Source organism: Nansenia antarctica (assembly GCF_963989245.1).
Source record: "Nansenia antarctica genome assembly, chromosome: 3".
NCBI classification, from domain to species: Eukaryota; Metazoa; Chordata; class Actinopteri; order Argentiniformes; family Microstomatidae; genus Nansenia; species Nansenia antarctica.
The window spans coordinates 62,990,324-63,012,384 of record NC_137688.1 but is presented as its reverse complement, the minus strand read 5'-3'; positions in this window follow the sequence as shown (position 1 = coordinate 63,012,384).

The following is a 22,061-nucleotide window of genomic DNA, read 5'->3' as shown; positions in this document are numbered from 1 at the left end:
AGGGAAGCTGATTTGGCGTTTGAGACAATTAAACACAAATTGCAAGAAGCCCCAGCTTTAGCGCTTCCAGATTATTCCAAAGAATTTGGATTGTATGTTTCTTCTTCAGCCGAAGGGAAGTACGCCTGCGCTGTTCTTACGCAACCAACAGGCATTGGACCTAGTCCACAGCCCATAGCCTATTATTCTGTCGCATATTCAGAGGTAGAAATGGGTTTCGCGCCATGCTACAGAGCAATGGCCGGGGCATATCTTATGTACGAGAAGGCAACAACCTTAACAATGGGGTACCCAATTACCATTCTCTGCCACCACAGTCTAAGGAATCTCTTGAATCAAGGCAAGTACACTTTGACGATGCCTAGGATTAGGGATTATTACAGGATGTTGGAAAGGGAAGATGTAACATTACTAAGATGTAACACACTTAACCCAGCAGAGACCTTGCCAACCCCAGAAGATGGGGAGCCACACGATTGTGTGAAGGAAGCCACAAGGTACTCCAAGCTTAGAGCAGATCTACTAGCTTTGCCTTTAAAGGAAGCTGACGTTGAGTATTGGACTGATGGATCTTGTTACCGGGTAGGAGAAAATTTACGTGCTGGGTATGCCATAGTCCGATCCCAAAATTCAGAGTTCATTGTGGAACAAGCCGAGGCTGTTCCTCAGCCTTGTTCTGCTCAGTTGGCTGAGTTGATTGCCCTCACAGAAGCATGCAACTTGGGAACCGGACGAAGAGTGACAGTGTACACCGACTCTGCCTACACCCATAATGTGTGTCATTTACATGGAGCTGTATGGAAGGGACGGGGTTTTAAGAAAACTGATGGTTCGCCTATACAGCACCACGCCCAAATCATGAAGCTGTTACAAGCCATGATGAAACCAAGGGAATTAGCCATAGTGAAGTGTGCCGCACACAGATCTGACTCATCACATGTCACACAAGGTAACAGGGCTGCAGATGATGCAGCCAAAGCCATTACAGGAGCAGACAAAGCAGGTAAAGTTCTTCTGATCACACATGAAGTACAGTTAGAGGGCATGGTCACGCTTGAGGATTTGTTGATGTTACAGAGTGGGGCAAATGCGCTAGACAAAAACCTATGGTTAACAAGGGGGGCTAGTCAGGATGACACAGGTCTATGGAGAAATCATGAGGGACTGGTTTTGGCACCCCCAGATTTAGTAGGCATGCTGATACAGGAAGCCCATGGATTAGCACATGTGGCCAGGGGTGAGGTAAGACGCAAGATCACCAAGGAATATGGTTTTTGGGCTCCATATTTGCTGGAACAAATAGACCATATCCTTGGTCAATGTGTGGTCTGTTTGAAAAACAATATCAGACCTGGAATACCAGTGGGAACTGGGCATATCCCTACCCCAAACGGGCCAATGAAACATTTGGTGATTGACTATGTGGACATGATTCGTCCTGTTGCAGGATACAGGTACATGTTAGTTGTAGTGGACAGGTTCAGCAGATGGGTAGAAGCTTGCCCCACTCGAAGAAAGGATGCTCAGTCTGTAGCAAAGTTCCTATGCAGGGAATTCATACCTAGGTTTGGAATTCCAGATAGGATAGCGTCAGACAATGGAAAGGAATTTGTGGATAAGACGGTAAAGCTTATACTACAAAAGTTGAGGATCAAGCAGAGATTTGGGTGTATTTACTCACCTCAAAGCCAGGGGATGGTAGAGAGGATGAACGGGGTCCTTAAGAACAGTCTTTCTAAGGTCTGTCAGCATACAGGTCTTAATTGGGTGGAAGGACTCCCTCTTGCATTGATGGCCTGTCGTTCCAGTGAGATTCGAGGGCTGCACTTGACTCCCCATGAACTGGCTATGGGGAGAGTAATAACAGCTCCCTGTGCACGAACCAGCGGGAAAGGGCCAAGTTTGGCTCTCCTAGAGAGTGACATGAAAGCATATGTGCAGTACATGACTAACCGGCAAAAGAGTATCTCTTCTTATGTGATCCACAAACAGGAACGTGAAGAGGAGGTGAACGCACAGGAGAGGAAGGACGCGTTGCAACCGGGTGACAAAGTATACGTGAAGGTATACCGACGAAAGTGGCATGAGGCTCGACGGGAAGGACCGTACGAGGTCGTTCGTTGCACTGGGACTGCCATTCAAATCAAGGGGTCCCCCACTTGGTATCACGTTCATCACTGCATCAAGGCACCCAATGAGGAAGATGAGGGAGAACCTCAGCAGGATGGTGAGGAAACCCCTGGGGACGAGGATGTCCACAGCTTGGACATCCGGGCTGACGAGGATGTTGGTGAGTATCTGCGTCATGATGCAGATGATGCCGGGGGCCTCGTCCCAGACCCTGTCCAGCCCAGAGGTGAGTGGGCCGATGGGAATCGTGAAGGATCCAGTGACGGCGACACCCCTCTTGGGGATTCTACCAAGCCTGGTGTTGCCCCTGTTGTCACCCCTTCCGACCCAGACAATGCTCCAGACGGAGATGTCAACAACCCGGGCGGCTGCCCGGACCAAGGTACCATTGAGAGACACAGACCTGTCAGTGATACACCCCAACCAGACAGACCCCGTGATAAACCAAGACCAATTAGGAAAAAACTCAAGCCATGCCGTTTCAGAGACTAGTATACCTCTTAGTGTTCCTACCCCATTGACTCCTTTGGACAATGTTACATTTCACTCACACACTGTTATGCCTGGACGTGAGAGAAGAATGACCTCATCAAGTAGATCTTTTTCTTGCCCACATTCACGTTGTATTGTTGATGATTGTTTGCTCTATACCGCCGAATATGACGAGTGGTATTTACTGAATGCTAAATATGTTAAACTTAAGCATCGCACGCGAGAAACTTTTGTGACATTAACTAATGTTGACAAGGAGTTTAACCCGTATTGGTGTGTTAGACGTAATATCGGTGATCAGGTGTCTAATAAGTCCAACAATTTCAAGGACCTAGTTTGTAGATCCACTCCTGACTTTCCACACGTTTGGCAGTTGGACTGTGAGGAATTTGAGCATGAATATGTTCAAGTTGTGTTACCAAAGAAGGTTAAAAAAGTTGCTGTGATTGCTTCTACGAAGGCGCCTGTAGTCGCTACTGAAGATTATTTGTTGTTTGATTCTAATCAACTGGGGACACGGTCCCACCCTAATTCTGCCACTAGTATCATGAAAGATTTTGCTTCAAAAATGAATTATTCTGATTGCTGGATTTGTCAACAGGTCCCTGTAAGTACGTCTGCTCCTATGTTTTTCCCCATACCGTTAACTAAAGCAGAATGGTTTCATTATAATTGGCAGGGTTTAGCCCATTTTGTTTTACAGGGCAAGGACCAGAGCTCTTCTTGTCAGCCCAGCACGATTCTGGTTCCTTTAAATTCTTCCTATGCAGGTGTCGATGTTGGTGTGTTGGAACGTCTGACAGCAGAAGTTAACGAACACCATAGGCCTAGCGGTTTTGGGAGGGTTATTATTGATAGGCTTACACATTTGTCACAACCAACAGGTCCGAAGATGATGTATATTATCCAAGCTATGTTCGTTCAATTGAATGGTACTGCAGTGAGTCCTCATCTGTCATGTTCTGGGATTGTGACTTCTACACAGTGGAGAGCTTCAGTTGTTATTTCTGGATTGAAATGTAAAGTTGTTGATTGTGCTATGGTGCCTCAAATGAAATTACATGATACCAATACTACCAGACGGCAGAAAGGCACCACGCAGCTTAAAGTCATGCCACTCGTGAATGTTACAACCTGTATTGACATTCAATCTCCGGCCAAAGGCAGCGCGATTCGTCGGCTAGGGGACGCTTCTTGTGTGAGCCCTATTTATGTTTTCTCGTATCCTGGTAAGGAGCTTCAACTCCCGGAGGGTGTGTTTCTTGTGTGTAATAATGATGCATTCTCTAAACTACCTGCTTTGAGTGAGGGTATTTGTTATTTGGCTCATTTGATACCTTTGATTAGGAAAGTTACGCGGAAGGAGATGTCTGTACTTCACAAACAAGCAACCCATCGTAGTCGTAGGGAGTTATCTACTGCTCAGAAGTTTTTTGGCCTAATATTCCCAAGTTATGGTGTCTACAACTCTCAGACTGAATTAAGTGCCCTGTCATCCGTTCTTGAAAAACACATTAATGCTTCGGATACTGTGATATCTGCCCTGGCTACTGAATTGACTGAAACTAAGAATGTTGCTCTCCAAAATAGAATGGCTTTGGACATTATTTTGGCCAGTCAGGGTGGTACTTGTGCATTGATAGGCGGTGAATGCTGCAGTTATATTTCGGATTCCGGTAAAGCTCTGTATGATTTTCATGAATCTAACAAGAAGGGTGTAGAGGATTTGCATAAAGAACACGGTTGGAATGTATTAGATTTCTTTGATTCTGCTTTTTCAGGTATTGGTAATATGTGACTGCTCCTGGTGTTTCTGGACACCTCTCGGAAATGAGAAAGACGTCAAATTCGTCTTTTTTTTTTTTCAGATTTTCGTTTTTTTAGAGAACATTCAACTCGAAGATGTGAAGTACCCACTCGTTATTTTTCCGAACAGTTTTACGTTAATTAAATAAGTGTAATCTATAACACAATGACTTTGTTTCTTGTTGTTTGATGGGGATTCATTATCTTTGAGTATGTGGGGTTTGTGTTTTTGTTTTGTTTTATGTGATCGTTTAGTTTCGAAACACCCTCTGGGTGTTCCGAGGGGGGAATATGTGGTGTATTTTCATACATACCATGAATTGCATTGGGCCCAAGATGGGTTTTATGGCAACCAAATGACTAACAGAGAGCAAGGCGCCTATGGGGGTAGGGACCGCTTGTAAGCACACTCTGAGCCTCTCCCCCCCTTGACATGATAGGACCTATGGCCTGTGACTGTAAGTTAAGTTAAGTTTAAGTTACTTGAAACACACACATACCATGAATTTGTATAATAAGGCTTTGTAACATTTACATTTACATTTTTGGCATTTGGCAGACGCCTTGTTCCAAAGCAACTTACAATCAATACTTGTAATACTTGTCTGACCCCTCCTTTTGAGCCTTTTGGGCCTACAGGCATGCTCTCTGAAACAATGGGGGTTTTACGACAGACCACATGGTCAAACACACACACACACAGACACACACACGCACGCGCACACACACACACACACACACACACACACACACACACACACACACACACACACAGAGTTTGAGGAACGATCGATCAGCTCCTTATTAGGGCAAAGGCCAAGAAGCAAGAATCACGATTGGTCAAGAAGCATTGAACTGATGTTGTGATGTGATTGGCTTAAATGTGAGCTGGGACAGGTATAAAGTTTGGAGCAAGACAAGGATCTTTCTCTTTGTCCTTGGAAAACCCCCACCGTGACCAGATCCTGTGATGACCTGATTGCTGTCTTTTTTGAATAAACAGTCTTAAACTTTGCTCAAGACTTTTCCTAATTTTTGACAATCATCAGACGAAGAAATTATATCCTACAAACACAAATGGACTCAGGGATAGGAAGAAGATGGAGCTTGTGTTGGCAGCATACAAAGAGGAGATTATATGCCTCCAAGAGACGCATTGGACAGAGGACATAATGGAAGATGTAAGAAGGAGGTGGAATGGACAAGTTTATGTGAGTAATGGAACTGTGTATGCTTGTGGGGTGGCTATTTTGGTAAAGAATGGGGTGGTGAACAATGTAAGGAATATAATGAATGACAATGAGGGAAGAGTGGTGGGAGTGGGGTTTGAATATCAAGGGATAGAGTATGCACTGTATTGTATATATGCACCAAATGTGGACAAATATAGGAAAGTTTTTTTTGAATCTTTGAAAGAGAAATGTGTTGGGAATTGTATTATGGTTGGGGATTATAATGTGGTGGTGGACAGGTTAGATGTAACAAGGGGGGTGAAATTTAGGAATGATCCGTCACGCCCAGTATTATTAGAAATGATGCGCACAAGAGGAATGGTGGATATATGGAGGGAGGGGCACCCTGATGCACAGGTTTTTTCAAGGAGACAAATGGTGATGGGGGTTTTGAGACAATCAAGGATCGATTTGTGTTTAGTGAAGAGGGAGGTGAGGCACCTGGTTGGAAGGGTTGAGTATCGGTTTATGGCCTTTAGTGACCAGGATGCTCAGTCTTTCCAGCTAGGTGCGGGGAACGTAGGGGGAAGAGGAGGGACATGGTGCTTTAATGCAAGTTTACTTAAAGATATACGTTTTGGGGTGATAGTAAGAGAGTGTGTGAGTGTTGCTATGGAAGACCAGATGTATGAGAGTGATGTGTGTGTGTGGTGGGAAGGGATGAAGGATAAATTAAAAGCAGTAATAATAGCATTCGCAAAACAGAGAGGGAAAGAGAGGGTGAGGGAGGAAAGAGATTAGCAGAAAAGGTTAGCAATAGAACAGGAGAGAGTTGATAATATTCCAGGGCATGATTTAACAGAGTATTTGAGAGTGAGGGAAGATTTGAGGGAGCTAGAGAAAAGAAAGTGTGAAGGTGCTTTAGTAAGGAGTAGGGCAAGGTATGTGGTTGAGGGAGAAAGGAGTACAGCATTCTTTTTAGGTTTAGAGAAGAGACAGAAAGAGAAAGGGAAAATTAAGGAATTAGAGAATGATAAAGGTGAAATAATAACAGACTTAGTGGGAATAATGGATACTGTGCAGTCATTTTATACAGACCTATATACATCTGGGGGTGTGAATGAGGAATGTATGAATAAAGTATTAGAAGCAGTGGAAGCTAGGGTGACAGAAGAAGAAGGGAAAATGTGTGATGCAGACCTAAGGGTGGAGGAGGTTAAGACAGCCATCATGGGGTTAAACCCAAATAAGAGTCCGGGTTCGGACGGGTTGACGGCTGAATTTTATAAAGCTTTTGTTGATATCCTGGCCCCTATATTGTGCAGAGTGTATACGTGTATGGGGAATAAAAGGGTAGTTCCGGACTCTATGGGCTTGGGGGTGCTCACTTTATTGTATAAGGGTAAAGGGGACAGGAACAAATTACAGAATTATAGAGCATTATCATTACTTAATTGTGATTATAAAACCATAGCAAAAGTATTAGCCAATAGATTGAATAAAGTAATGAAAAACATGATTGCACCTACCCAGGCCTATGGAGTCCCAGGGAGGGATGTGGCAGAAAATATGTGCACATTAAGGGATGTTGTGAAGGACATGAGGGAGGAAGGGGGTTTATTGTTATCTTTGGATTTAAATAAGGCTTTTGACAGGGTGGAACATGTTTTTTTATTGAAAACAATGGAACATTTTGGGATTGGGACTGTTATGAGGGATTGGATTGAATTATTATATAAGAATGCAAGAAGTAAAGTAAAGATAGATGGATTATTGACTGACTCCTTCCCTTTGGGGAGATCAATAAGACAAGGGTGTCCACTGTCAGCATTGCTATATAGCATATCTGTGGAGCCATTGGCAGCTTATATTAAGCAGGCGAAAGAAATTAAGGGAATAAATATGCCGGGGGGAGGAGTTAGCATAATCCATCAATATGCAAATGACACGACATGTACTGTCAGGGATGTAAATAGTGTGAACAAAATAATGGGGTGTGTAAACATATATGGAAAGGCTTCTGGTGCAAAAGTGAATGTTGACAAGTCTGAAATGTTGTGTATAGGGGGAGTGAATACAGACAATTGTGTTTTTGATTTGAAAATTGTAAAGGGGATGATAAAAGTGTTGGGGATATATCTTGGAGAGGATGACAGGGAGGCTGTTGATTACACATGGACAGGGGTTTTGAATAAAATAAGAACAACATTGAATTATTGGAAGCAAAGGAACATGAAACTGAAGGGAAAAGTTGTAATTGTTAATGCACTGTTAATGTCAAAATATGTTTATGTATTAGGAGTATTGAATGTACCATAGTGGGTTCTAAAAGAAACCAGGATGTTAGTGTCAGATTTTTTGTGGAGAGGAAAGGGGGTTAAAATAGCGTATGATGTATTAGTAGCAGATTATGATAAAGGAGGGTTGAAACTGGTAGATTTGGAGGTAAAGATGAGGGCAATGAGAGTCAGAACAGTCAAAAGGTTTTTGTATGGGGAGGAAGGACATGGATGGAAAGGATACTTTAGGGAATGGGTACATAGATGTGGGGGGTGTGGGGATTATGGGTTGTTGATGTGCTTTAAAGCACGGATGTATGATAGGGTGCCGGAATTCTATAAAGAGGTGTTTAAAGCCTGGGGTAGTTTTTTGCCTGAGGTAGGATATGAGTGTGAGAAGAGAGGGGAGATACTAAATGTCCCAGTTTTATTGAACCCTGTAATAAGAAGAGAGGGGAAAATGTTAGAATCTAGGAGTTTCTGGAGGGCAGGACTGATTAGAGTAAGGGATTTTAGGTATGAGGTAGTGCCAGGGTTCCTATCAGAGCAGGCAATTATAGAAGTTGTTAGGGAAACAGATGAGGAGATGAGAAGGGGAGAAATAGTGAGCATGTATAATAAAATAAAGCAGAGTATACCAGGGGAGTGGGTGAGTAGGTTAGATAGGGAGTTAAGAGGGAAGGAGCAAACAGAGTTACCTAGGTTAAGACTAGGGCTGGGTTCAAAAAATTGATTTCCCGATTCTGAATCGATCTTCATTAAATGAGCGATATATCGATTCATAAATCCCGAGATCGAATTTAGTTTTTTTTACATTTTTGCTTGCAGCTTCAACCCGCAACGAGATCTCGTGGCCAGATCTCGCGCTACAATAATGTATCATATGTCACGCAACGTGAGGTCTCAACACTAAAATCTAAAAACATGGCGATGGCAGGGACACTCAAGTCACCACCAGGCTTAAAGTCAGATGTCTGGGTGCATTTTGGATTTTAAAAATGTGACGATAGAGATGAGCTGGACAAAAGCAAAGTCATATGTAAATAAAAAGTACATTCATGTAACTGCTTTGGAGTCAATTCATTGATATGTTTAACAATGCTACATGTTATAGGGTTCCTTGAACCATTTATAGCATTAGTTCGGAGAATCTCTTTCATATTCAAGCAAAACATGTATATTGTAACTAGATCGAATCGGAATCGAATCGAATCGAGGATGGTGGTTTTTGGGGTGGAGGGAAAGAGGAGGGGAGTGAATATATGGTGTTTAACACTAGGGGCGCGCCGTTTTTTTACCTACTAAAGCGCGACGAGGTGTGGAATCACACGACCACTATTCACAATGGGGGAGGGTGTACTGACCCACAAAAATCGCTAGATGGCGATGTCACGCAAGAAGCGTGGACACGCAACAGAAACACACCGTCCCCCACTGCCCGCAGCGCAGAGCGGAGTGGAGAGGAGATTCATCTAGGAGATTGATCGAGACTGCAGGAGTTTTCATTACTAACGAATGAAAGTTGATTAGCATTATTAAAAAATAACTGTAATATATATTACAATGTTGTCCCTTTCACACATAGTTCCAAGTAATTTCCTTGGAATCCCAAGCTGTGTTGACCAGGTATCTGTAATGTTCACATTTATATATAACAGTAATACATATAGCAATAAAAGACAGCGCTGTAAATAGTGTTATTCTTGCACAATTGCACCCACAACGTGTTATTGCCGTCCGGAGTTGATCAGCTCCAGATTGAACCAAGGTTCTTCGCTACAGAAACATTTTCACACAATGACAAACATGTGATGCGTTTTATATTATATTCTTTGAACAACAGAACGGGACAGGCGCCAGAAACTGCCATAATATACCATACATATCTGCCATATATCGTACCTCCGTTTTATATTGAGAAATATGATGATAAATACATATAGGGCGGAGCTATGATATGTGGTGTGTGGCTAGATATTTTCATGTAGCACTGTGACTGTGCCTATCTGTGGATTATTATTTATAAATAGTGGTCTCCTAAGAGGAGCGAGTCTTGATTTGTTTTATGCAACAAGGAGGAGACAATGGTTACAGAAACACACCTTGGGACTTGGTGGAGCGGGGGAAACCCGATGTCTTTGTTCAATGATCGGAAACGATTGAGAGCCATCAACCCTCCCTGGGGGTTGATGGGAGCCATCAACCCTGGGGGTTGATTGAGAGCCATCAACCCTGTAACTTAGAAACGAGTCGTCCCATACAGTGATTTTGTTTGTGCCTACTTGTTAGAAACAGAGCCTAGTATGTTTATAACCAAGTGCTTTAGTTTCTCTGCAATTGGCTACTATGCTGCCAAAATCAACTATCCAAATATGAATCTGCGTATATCTATGTACAACCTTGTTGTAGCCTATTATTATCATGGTCGACATGAGAATTGTTGGCTACTTCATATCACAACTGAACATTCATATATAGCCTATTGCATTATTTGAAAATTGACAGCGCTGTACATAGTGTCATTCAATGCACAAGCACGTAATTTCAAACGATTTTGGTCGACAGCGAAATACATTATCAATATCTTATTATCAATTCAACCCACTCAGAAATATCTGTTCGTTATATCGTTGATGATTACAGGCATAATCATCGCCGACATCATTTTATTTGATGTACATTTCACGGCAAGAGACAGTTTATTCTCCCAACAATTGTTTGTTCACTGCACAACATGAACACAGTGAGGATTCAAACAAACACAATAATGAATACACTCTGCAACGGGACAGGCGCGAGAAACTGCCGTGGTTGAAACTGCCGTGGTTGAGAGAGTTGAGTACAACTGAGTACAACCTTTCTGGTGGGGGATTGTTTGAAGGGCTTGTTGGAGGAATTGGCATCCTTTGTGTGGTCAAGTCAAAAGTCAAAAGTCACTTTATTGTCCCATCACTGGGAAATTTGTATTGGGCTTACACCCCACAGCAGCCAACAAAGAACAACAGACAATACAGAATGTTAACACACAAACAGAAGGCAGCCTTGATTAAAACAAGAGTGGAAATAAAACGATAAGCAAGATATGTTCAATATTCATCTGGTGCAGTTTAAAAGTTTAACAGAAACGGGAATAAAAGAATTTTTAAATCTATTTAGTCTAGCGCGGGGGACTCTGAACCTCCTCCCAGAGGGCAGCAGTTCATACTCTGCATGTAGGACATGGGAGGGATTCATGATAATTCTATTAGCCTGTCTGAGAGTAGCCTGTTCAAAAATAGACTGCAGGGATGAGTGGTCTTTCACCCCTATGATCTTCCATGCAGTCTGGTGATCGGAAACGATCAGAAAGAGATCCTTGAGAATAAGATGACCCTCCCCCATGCATCAACCATCAATTGTCAGGATTCATCTGTGATAAACAATTGCCTACTAATTACATTCCATTGAATATGTTTGCATATGAACACACTTATTCCTACATGATCAATATCTTATTATCAATTGGCAATACTCTCTCCCTTCTTCTCCTTACTTTCCTGTCTGTCTTCACTATATCTGGGACTGCCCCACTCAGAAATATCCGTTCGTTATATCGTTGATGATTACAGGCATAATCATCGCCGACATCATTTTATTTGATGTACACATTTCACGGCAAGAGACAGTTTATTCTCCCAACAATTGTTTGTTCACTGCACAACATGAACACAGTGAGGACAGCACACTTGTCTGTCTTCACTATATCACGCAAGAGAAACACACCGTGGGAGAAACCTGATCTTATTGTTCATTGATCGGAAACGATCGAGCCATTCAACCCTCCCCCATCAACATCAAGTGTATGTAACTCAGAACTTTGTAACCAGTCATGTGGACGATTTGTCTGTGGCACATGCACCAAGCCAGCAACGGTGTGCTGGGGATGCTGACTGTCCCATGGCCAGGCCTGATGCCTCTCCTGCCCTGTCTACCTGACAGCGCCCACGCTGAGCGCTCCGGCGACCTCCTATTCACTTTCTACTTTTTTTAAATATATATTGGTGTTCATATTAATTACCATACTTTTTACTTGGAAGAATTGACGTGAACATTGCAAGTAAATAAAAATGTTACTTGAATTATCTGTCTCTCTGTGTTCGTTTGTAGTAGAAATATCACATCTGATATATCTATGTAAATAGATTTCACTGCAACATGAACACACTATATTTTCACTTTTCACAACAGCTATTTTCATTTCATTTATAATGTGCAGTAAACAAACAAAATAATGTATACTCTCTGCAATTGGCTACTATACAATGGTGCCAAAATCAACTATCCAAATATGAATCTGCGTATATCTATGTACAACCCTGTTGTAGCCTATTATTATCATGGTCGACATGAGAATTGTTGGCTACTTCATATCACAACTGACTTTTAGACTTTTATTGCCATGACATGTAAACATGTTAGGAATTTGGTTTGGAACAATGGAGCACGGTTTACAGCAGGATAGGTGCAAGACAGGACAAGACAGTGCAAACCAACATCAAAGTGCAAGAGTCATAATTAATATAAATATAAAGTGCAGAGATCAAGTGTTCATATCCAGACAGTCCAAAGCTCTCTGGGTGGGGGTGGAGGGAGGGTAGATATATATATATATAGCCTATAGCATTATTTGAAAATTGACAGCGCTGTACAGGCATAATCATCAAAAAAGACATTATATACAATATTATAAATATCCGTTTGTTATATAATATTTGTTGATGAACTACTTTGCTGTGGTACCTATGTAATACCACACAGCTTGATAGGTACATACTGTGCAGTGTATCATTCATAACTGTACATAGGCTACACATATCATAATATCTTATCACTATTGCATGGAACTTGGGTGAAAAAAAAACCTCAGCTCCAACAAATCTGAAGGGATTGTAAAAGTCATACTGTACAGTTTATCATTTTCATAACTGTCTGTACATATACATATCTTATGTATCACTATTGCTATATATAGCCTATATATAAACACATTATGTTACAAATATCAGTCTTATCCACTGTATCTAATTCAGCACTGAAGCCTGAAGGTTGAGCACAGTGTGTGCCCCCTTGCTACCTCTGCTGATATAAAAGAGAATTGCAGCCTTGGAGAAAAAGATGGCAGCTGAATCCCAAGGCAAATACACAGACACACACAGAAATACTGCAAAATCGCTTTATACTAACTCGATTTTGAAAATGTAAAGATGCTGGGTGGTAGAACGCACATATCTAGGAAAAGTCATGAAAGGAGGGTCCTGAAATTTGATCGAGTGCAAAGGTAGATTTTTTTTGTACTCACTGGTGCTGTTTAACACCTCACGGCTGATTAAGTGTTAAATTATGTATTATCACAGGCTAGGTATACAATTTATTTGAGGAGAAATTTAGCAAGATTTGAGGGAAAGTGGATAACGGTGTGGAAAGTCTTTGAGGGATTGGTCAGGAAGAATGTGGGACTGATGCACAAGACAGGGCAAAAAGATTTTGAGAAGTTGTTTATTAGGGATTGTGGGTTTATAAGGGTGGGGGTGGATGGAGGGTTGGAGTTTGATTTAGATTTTTGAAGATGTTTTTTGTGTTGCATTTATTTGTTATTGATTCATGTTAAAAGGTTTTTTTGGTTATGAAGGACTGACGGAATAATAGATGGATGCATCTCATACCAAAATGGTATGGGTGTGTTTTGTTTTTATTTATTGGTTTTTAATTTAGTTTATTTGAATTAGAATACAATGAAGGCTATAAAATGAACATGTATGAATATGTATAGCTATGATTGTATTTAAAATAATATTTTTATAATAAAAGATGTAAAAAAATAAATAAATAAGAGCCGGCGTCTAATGATCGCAAGGTCGGCAGATCGCCGGTTCGAACCCCGGCTTGGCCACATGTCGAGGTACCCTTGGGCAAGACACTGAACCCCAAATTGCTCCCAATGAGCGGGCCGGCGCCTTGCATGGTAGCTTGCCGCCATTGGTGTGTGAATGTGTGTGTGAATGTGTGTGTGAATGAGAGGCCATTGTAAAGCGCTTTGGAATAAGGCCGCTATATAAGTCAGTCCATTTACCATTTTACCATTTCTCCCTTGTTGCCTGTAGGTGTTTCATTGCCTCCGCCTCAACACCCCTCCCCCCATCATGTCCGCTGGCCCCGCCCCTGTCACCCTCCTCCCCCAGAACTACCAAGACCCTCTCACCCTCACCCCCCAGAACTACCAAGACCCTCTCCCCCTCCCCCAGAACTACCAAGACCCTCTCCCCCTCCCCCAGGACTACCAAGACCCTCTCACCCTCACCCCCCAGAACTACCAAGACCCTCTCCCCCTCCCCCAGGACTACCAAGACCCTCTCCCCCTCCCCCAGAACTACCAAGACCCTCTCCCCCTCCCCCAGAACTACCAAGACCCTCTCACCCTCCCCCAGGACTACCAAGACCCTCTCACCCTCCCCCAGAACTACCAAGACCCTCTCCCCCTCCCCCAGAACTACCAAGACCCTCTCACCCTCCTCCCCCAGGAGGACGACCTGTCTGAGTCTGAAGCAGGGCCACCCCCTCCTGTGGATCACACGGCCACAGACCACCGCCACACACCCCCCCTCAGCCAGCCGAACCAGCAAGTGGTTGGGTCCAGCCCCTCTCCAGTGGAGCAGACCGGGCCGTACCATAGACGCCGCAGGTCGAGGGCGGAGCTGGAGGCAGCGGACGCCTTGCTCACTCTGGATGATTAGGAGTGTCTCATCTTCATCATCATCCTCCTCCTCCTCATCAATGTTGGTTCCACAGGGAGGGAGGGGCCGAGCAGGTTGTGTGAAGTAGTGAGCTTCAGGTTTAATACCTCTTTTCTACTGACAAATCTTCAAGTTAGTTTTGAGAAATTGGTTATTTGTTGTAACATTTCACAGTTGTCTTGTTTTAGTTCTCCATTGCTTACACCATTTGTATGAGACTGCCCACAACAATAACATTTTCAGCAAAACTGTCATTTCTGTGGCCTGGGGTGGTCCAGTGGTCTAGCACCATGGCCTGGGGTGGTCCAGTGGTCTAGCACTGCGGTCTACAGTGCACACATATGCCCATGTTGGCATGGGTTCAAATGTCTTAGCCTACTGGTGAAATGTGTGCTTGAAGTAAAGGTGTCTTATATCAATACATGGTTAGTATTATAGTAGCCTAATGGCGGCCAAATAACGTTCCTCTCTGGGGTCACAGGAAGTGATCGCACCAAGAGAAAAGCCACAGCACTGTGAAACAGAGGCAACCAGAATATTATAGTAAAACAGTAAAAAAAAAAAATATATAAATGAATGTTGGTTCATGGTGGATGTGTTTTTGTTTTCTCTTTGTTGTACATTTCAAACTTGCATTTCTTTTTCTTATTTTTTTTATACACAAATAAACTTAATTATTGCTGTATTTTCAAGTTGTATTGTTACATCCCATTACACAAGTGTAAGAGAGTGAGCAGAATTTGAGTGAACTATGTTAAATGTTCCCTGGCCAATAGAGGCACACACCACCACTACTACACTAGCTTACTTAACGTTTTATAGAATTCCCAATCTGCCAATTACCTTAAGCACAATCTAACGGCCATTCCTCTCATCAAGCTGCAGACCTTTTAATACAAAGTGCAATTCTAGCAGCGAGAAATTATGCAAATGCAAATTCACTAGCATGCAAATAACTGCTTGTTTTTACAATGATCTGTCCATTATGGAGAATCCAGAGAGGCCACTGGTTGTTTTTAATCCTCTTCATTCCTAGAAGGTGTAACAACGACAGCAATCACCTGGGCAAAGCTTTAATGCTGCGCAGTTTGACTGGCCGACGAAGCACCAGGGGGGTATTCCATCAACGTCGCTAAAGGAAAATCCAGGTTTATTTTTTACAAGTCTCGTGAGACTTATCAAAATAAACCTAGACCTTCCTTTAGCGAGGTTGATGGAATACCCCCCTGGATACGTGTATCTTAATTGAATAGTAGGATACAAATCTGGCGTGGTTGTAGACTGGACGCTAGAGGGCGCTGTGGTTCTTTGCCAACGCGCATCTTTACCTAAGTCTCCAGTGGCAGAGAAGCGAGAACGTGTCAAAACATGTCCCGATAGATGCCGCATACATGATGACAGCACTGTAAACATGATCTAGGTGCGTCCCAGTCCTCAGACCTGTCCATCGAGCTGAGTCTTCAAGAGGACCACCTCACCTCCCTTACCTTCCAGGAGGAGGAAGATCAAGAGGAGGAAGAGGAGGAGGAAGATCAAGAGGAGGAAGCCCGCACCCGAGCCAACAAGAAGCTGGTGCACTTCATCAAGCAAGGCAAAGTGGACAAGCACCTCTTGGTGAGTAAGGATGATGTGTAACTGAAGTTGATATATATTATTATGGAATTATTGCCCTGCCTTCAACAATGTTGTGGGTGCAATTGATGGCTGCCATATCAGGATCAAACCCCCTCTACTACACCGAATTGACTATTTGAATTATAAATGATTCTTTTCTATAAACATGCAGGCAATTTGTGATTCGAATGGGAAATTCCTTGACATCTTTGTAGGCTACCCGGGGTCGGTTCATGACACGCGCATCATGAAGAACAGTACATGTTACAGGACCAGACAGTACCCTCCCAGGGGTTACATGCTTCTGGGTGATGGTGGCTATCCCTGTTTGGACACACCAATCAGCCTGATCACACCGTACAGGGAACCCATTAATGGAGAAATACAGGGGCGCTTCAATTATTCTCATTCCAGAGGCCGCAGCATCATAGAAAGGGCTTTTGGAATGATGAAGAAAATATGGAGATCTACCCTGTTCAAAGCCTTGGAGGTTAAACCCACATTTGCACCTGTGGTTGTTGCGTCCTGTGCCTTTTTGCACAATGTGTGTCTCGATAATGGGGACATGCTAGAGCTAGATCCAGATGCACAGGACATGTTTGACCCCCAACCTCCCGGTGAGCCCCTAGCAGCTAACGAGACATCAGGGAATGCTACAAGGGACAGACTGGCTGCCTTGGTTTCGGGCCATGTGCAAGCACCATAGTAGAATGCTGTTTGTGACCCAGAAATGTAGAATTGTATATAGTTCATATTGTAACAGGTACCACCTGCAGCCAATTTTTTATTTTGCAAACCACTTCCTACCAAAACGACCGGAGAGGAGATTTATCGTCTGACAACAGAGTACATTGAAAAGGGAGGATTAAGCTGGAATAACTGTGTCAGTATTTGCACTGATGGTGCGGCTGCTATGACGGGCAGTGCCAAGGGCTTCATCAGTAGGGTCAAAGCGCAAAACCCAGGCATGCGAACAACCCACTGCTCCTTCACAGAGAGGCACTTGTTGCAAAGACGCTACCCAAAGAGCTGTCAGATGTACTGGACAGAGCGGTGGACGTTGTTAATTTCATCAAGACGCGCCTGTTAAAGAGCCGTCTGTTTTCGATCCTATGCGAGGAAATGGGAGCAGAGCATCATAGCTTGCTACTACACACAGCCGTCCGCTGGCTTTCGCGTGGGAAGGTGTTGGGCCGACTGTATGAGTTAAAAGAAGAACTGAAAACCTTCCTGATAGGAGAGAAATATGCACATGCGGAGCTGCTCGCAGATGAGCGATGGTGCGCAAAACTTGCGTACTTGGCCGATATCTTTAAGCATCTCAATGAGCTGAACATTAAAATGCAAGGCAAAGAAGAAAACCTTCTCACCTCGTCTGACAAACTGCGTGGCTTCAGATCTAAGCTCACACTCTGGCGTTCCTTTGTGGAACAGGGCAGGCTTGATATGTTTCCCTTGTGTAGTGTGCATTCAAACAGCAGTACACTTTCTGACCTCATCACTCAGCATCTGAAAGAAGAAAAGCACGGTGAGCTGCCTAAACGACTACCGCCCGGTGGCACTCACACCAATCATCATGAAGTGCTTCGAGAAACTAGTCCGGGCCCACATACTCACACGCCTCCCGCCCAACCTGGATCCATACCAGTTCGCCTACAGAGCCCACAGGTCCACAGAGGATGCCATAGCAACGACTCTCCACGCCACTCTATCCCACCTGGAGAGGGGAAACAGCTACGCGAGACTGCTCTTCGTGGACTTCAGCTCCGCCTTCAACACCATCCTTCCAGACAGGCTAGTGACCAAACTACTAGACCTGGGTCTATCACACTCTATATGTGCGTGGATCAAGGACTTCCTGACCGACCGCCCCCAGACCTCCACAGCCCTCAGCCTCAGCACTGGGTCACCCCAGGGCTGCGTGCTAAGCCCCATCCTCTACAACCTCTACACCCACGACTTCACCCCCGTCCACCCCAGCAACTACATCGTAAAGTTTGCAGACGACACCACCGTGGTGGGATGTATCTCGGGGGGGGACGAGGCGGCGTACAGGGATGAGGTAGAGCAACTGAGCAAGCTGTGCAAGGTTAACAACCTGCTGCTAAACAAGTCAAAGACCCAGGAATTCATCGTAGACTTCAGGAGGAAAAAGTCCGAGATCCAGCCCCTGCTCATCGACGGAGAGAGCGTGGAGAGAGTCTCAACCCTCCGATTCCTGGGACACAACATGCGGGATGACCTGGCCTGGAAGGACAACACTAAAGGCACCATCAAGAGGGCACAACAGCGGCTATACACCCTGAGATGCCTCAGGAAACAACACAACAAGCAGGAGATACCGGTGGCCTTCTACCACGGCGCAGTGGAGAGCATCCTCACCTTCGGCATCTCCAACTGGTTCCACAGCTGCACAACAGCGGAGAGAAACGAGCTACAGAGAGTCGTGAGAACAGCACAGAAGATCACCGGCGCCCCCCTCCCCTCTCTGGAGGAGCTGTACAACACACGCTGTCTCAGGAGGGCCTCCAAGATCTCCAAGGACCCGACCCACCCTGGGCACGTACACTTTGTCAAGCTGCCCTCGAACAGGAGGTACAGGACCCCGGCCGCTAAGACAAACAGACTGAAGGACTGCTTCTACCACAGGGCCGTCAAGGCCCTGAACACAGAAAAGGCCTAAGTTCTGGGCCCAGGACAGTCCGGACGGATTGTATGGCAGCTAGTGCTGAGGCACAAACATGTACATTTTCAAGCCTGCAAACTGTGATACTTTAAAATAATGTGAAAAAATACTTTTTGTGCAATATGACAACCCTAGTTGACTATCTGTGCAGTATAGTACAGTGGATTGTGTACATAGCCTTTATTGATGTAAACCAGCTCCTTACCTTCTTGTGATTTTATGCATCTATGCTTTTTCTAAAATGTGTTTTCTTTTTCCTTTCCTAACACCAGGGGAGCCACCCCTCCTAAATTTCGTTGTTTGGTACCTGTACTGTAGCAATGACAAATAAAGTCCATTCCATTCCATTCCATTCCATCTGAAAACTCTTGACGAGCGATTTAGGCACTATTTTCCATCTGAGTCTTATGCAGAGTTTGACTGGGTCCGTGATCCTTGGAGTTCAAGTGCACTCAAGAGCTCAAGTGAATTGTCACTGCCAACACAGGAGCAACTGGCAGAGATCATGGAAGATCGCACATTGAAAATTAAATTTCAGGACATGGATTTGGACAGGTTTTGGGTATCACTGGAAAACGAGTACCCACTAGCTTCAAGTAGCGCCGTTGCTATTCTTCTACCCTTCTCCACAATGTATTTGTGCGAACTGAGCTTTTCAAGCCTGACGTACATCAAAAACAAGTACAGGGAGCGACTGAGGGCTGTGGACCAGGAGCTCCGTGTCTGCCTCTCATCCATCCCTGCCAGAATAGGACGGTTGTGTGCGTCTTCCCAGGCGCAGGTCTCCCATTGATGGTGAGTCACACTCCCTCCCCTCTCTCTCAATAGCCGTTGTGTGTGTGTGTGCGCGCACGCTATATGGGTCCGTCTGAGTGATGCAGTGTCATTTTTGAATAGCTATATTTTAGACTGGGGTGCCTTGAGATTTTATGAACTTTTGAAGGGTGCCGTGACTGAAAAAAGGTTGAGAAACGCTGCTCTGGATGCAGCAGTCTGTCCTCCGGATGCAGCAGGGTGTCCTCTAGATGCAGCAGGGTGTTCTCTGGATGCAGCAGGTCGTCTAGATCAGAGGTTCCCAAAGTGGGTGCCGCCAAATCTGCTCGTAAAAAAATAAAATAAATATATATATAATATAAAATTATAATAATAATACATTCATAAACGTTTGTTTATTACATGTGCAATGGAGTTCATAAGCAAATAAAAGATATACGGCAGTCTGGGGATTTACACGGTAAATCAAATGAAGAACTACAAGTCCCTGATGACAGGGAGATGACGTCACCCAAAAAGGGGCGTGGACATTACGATAACAGGGAAGTGACGCGCAATTGCTCTGATGAATCCATTCATTGTTGTGTCCAAAAGACTTGAAAGCGGGAAAATACAAATAAATTAAAACATGGATCGATTCCTTAAAAGGAATGCCTCACAGGTCACCACGGCAGAAGAAGCTGAGGAACCAGCAGCAAAAAGGAGTAAACTCCGACTATACAACGAAAGCTACCTTCGGTATGGGTTCACCTGGACTGGAGATGCTAACTGCCCGACGCCAGAATGCCTCATCTGCAGAGAAAAATTATCAAACCAAGCAATGGTGCCAAGTAAGCTATCAAGACACTTTGACACAAAACACTCTGCCTATGAATCCAAAGACCTTGAGTATTTCAAGAGACTGAAATCACAAAATGATAAGCAGAGTCAGCGTATGATTTCATGTGCACGTGTCTCTGACAAAGCACAGGAGGCCAGCTATTTGGTGGCGCAGTTAATAGCGAAAGCTAAAAAGCCCCACACTATCGCCGAGTCCCTCATCATACCAGCATGTAAGGAAATTGTTAGGGTGATGATAGGGCCAGCTGCTGCAAAAGAAATTGGCAAAATTCCGTTATCTGACAACACAATAAAACGTCGCATTGATGACATGTCAGTTGACATTGAAACTGTTCTCACCGAAAAAATTAAGAAAAGTGGGAAATTTGCTCTGCAAGTCGACGATTCAACGGATATTAGTGGCCACTGCCAACTCATTGCCAACGTGAGATATGTTGATGCAGAATCCATTGAGGATAACTTCTTTTTTTGCAAAGAGTTAAAGACACATGCAACCGGAGATGAGATTTTCAAAGTCACTGATGAATACCTGAGAGAGTGGGGCCTTAACTGGGGAATGTGTGTCAGCGTCTGCACCGACGGGGCTGCGTCAATGACAGGGAGGGTGAAGGGCTTTGTAAGTAAAGTGAGAAAGGAAAATCCAGCCGTGCAGATAAACCACTGCATGCTACACCGAGAAGCCCTTGTCGCCAAGGCTATGCCCCCAGACCTCACTGAAGTCTTGGACCAAGCTGTGAAAATTGTTAATTATGTAAAATCACGCCCGCTGAAGTCACGGCTGTTCAGCACATTGTGCAATGAGATGGGGTCCGAGCATGAGGGGCTCTTATTACACACAGAGGTCCGCTGGCTGTCGCGGGGCAAGGTGTTATCCCGTGTCTATGAGCTCCGAGATGAACTGATAACTTTTGGCAGTGAGCACGACTTGCCATACAAAGAACAATTGGAAGATGAATCGTGGTGGATTAAGCTTGCTTATCTGGCAGATATTTTTAGCCACCTTAATGACCTCAACATAAAAATGCAAGGGAAGGCTGAGAATATCCTGACAGCGACAGACAAACTGAACGGATTCCGATCCAAATTGAGACGGTGGCAAGACGGGGTGGCCAAGAAAAACATAGAAATGTTTCCGTTGACGGCCAATGACGCAGCACACAAGTCAGCGTCTTTCTTGAATCTGATCGCTGCGCACCTACGTGTGCTGGAGGAGAGATTTGAGTCCTATTTCCCTCCAATGAACGAAGACTTCGACTGGCTCCGGGATCCGTTCAACCCCCTCTCATCAGCATCAGCCGCTAGTTTGAGCAGCAAAGCTCAAGATGAACTGGCAGAGCTCATTATGGACCGCACACTGAAGCTCAAACATGGTGAGCTAGGTTTGGATAGGTTTTGGCTGCTTGTGGGACATGAATATCCATCTCTCTCAGAGAGCGCCATCAAGGTGCTTTTACCCTTCCCAACCTCCTACTTGTGCGAGCTGGCTTTTTCTTCTCTA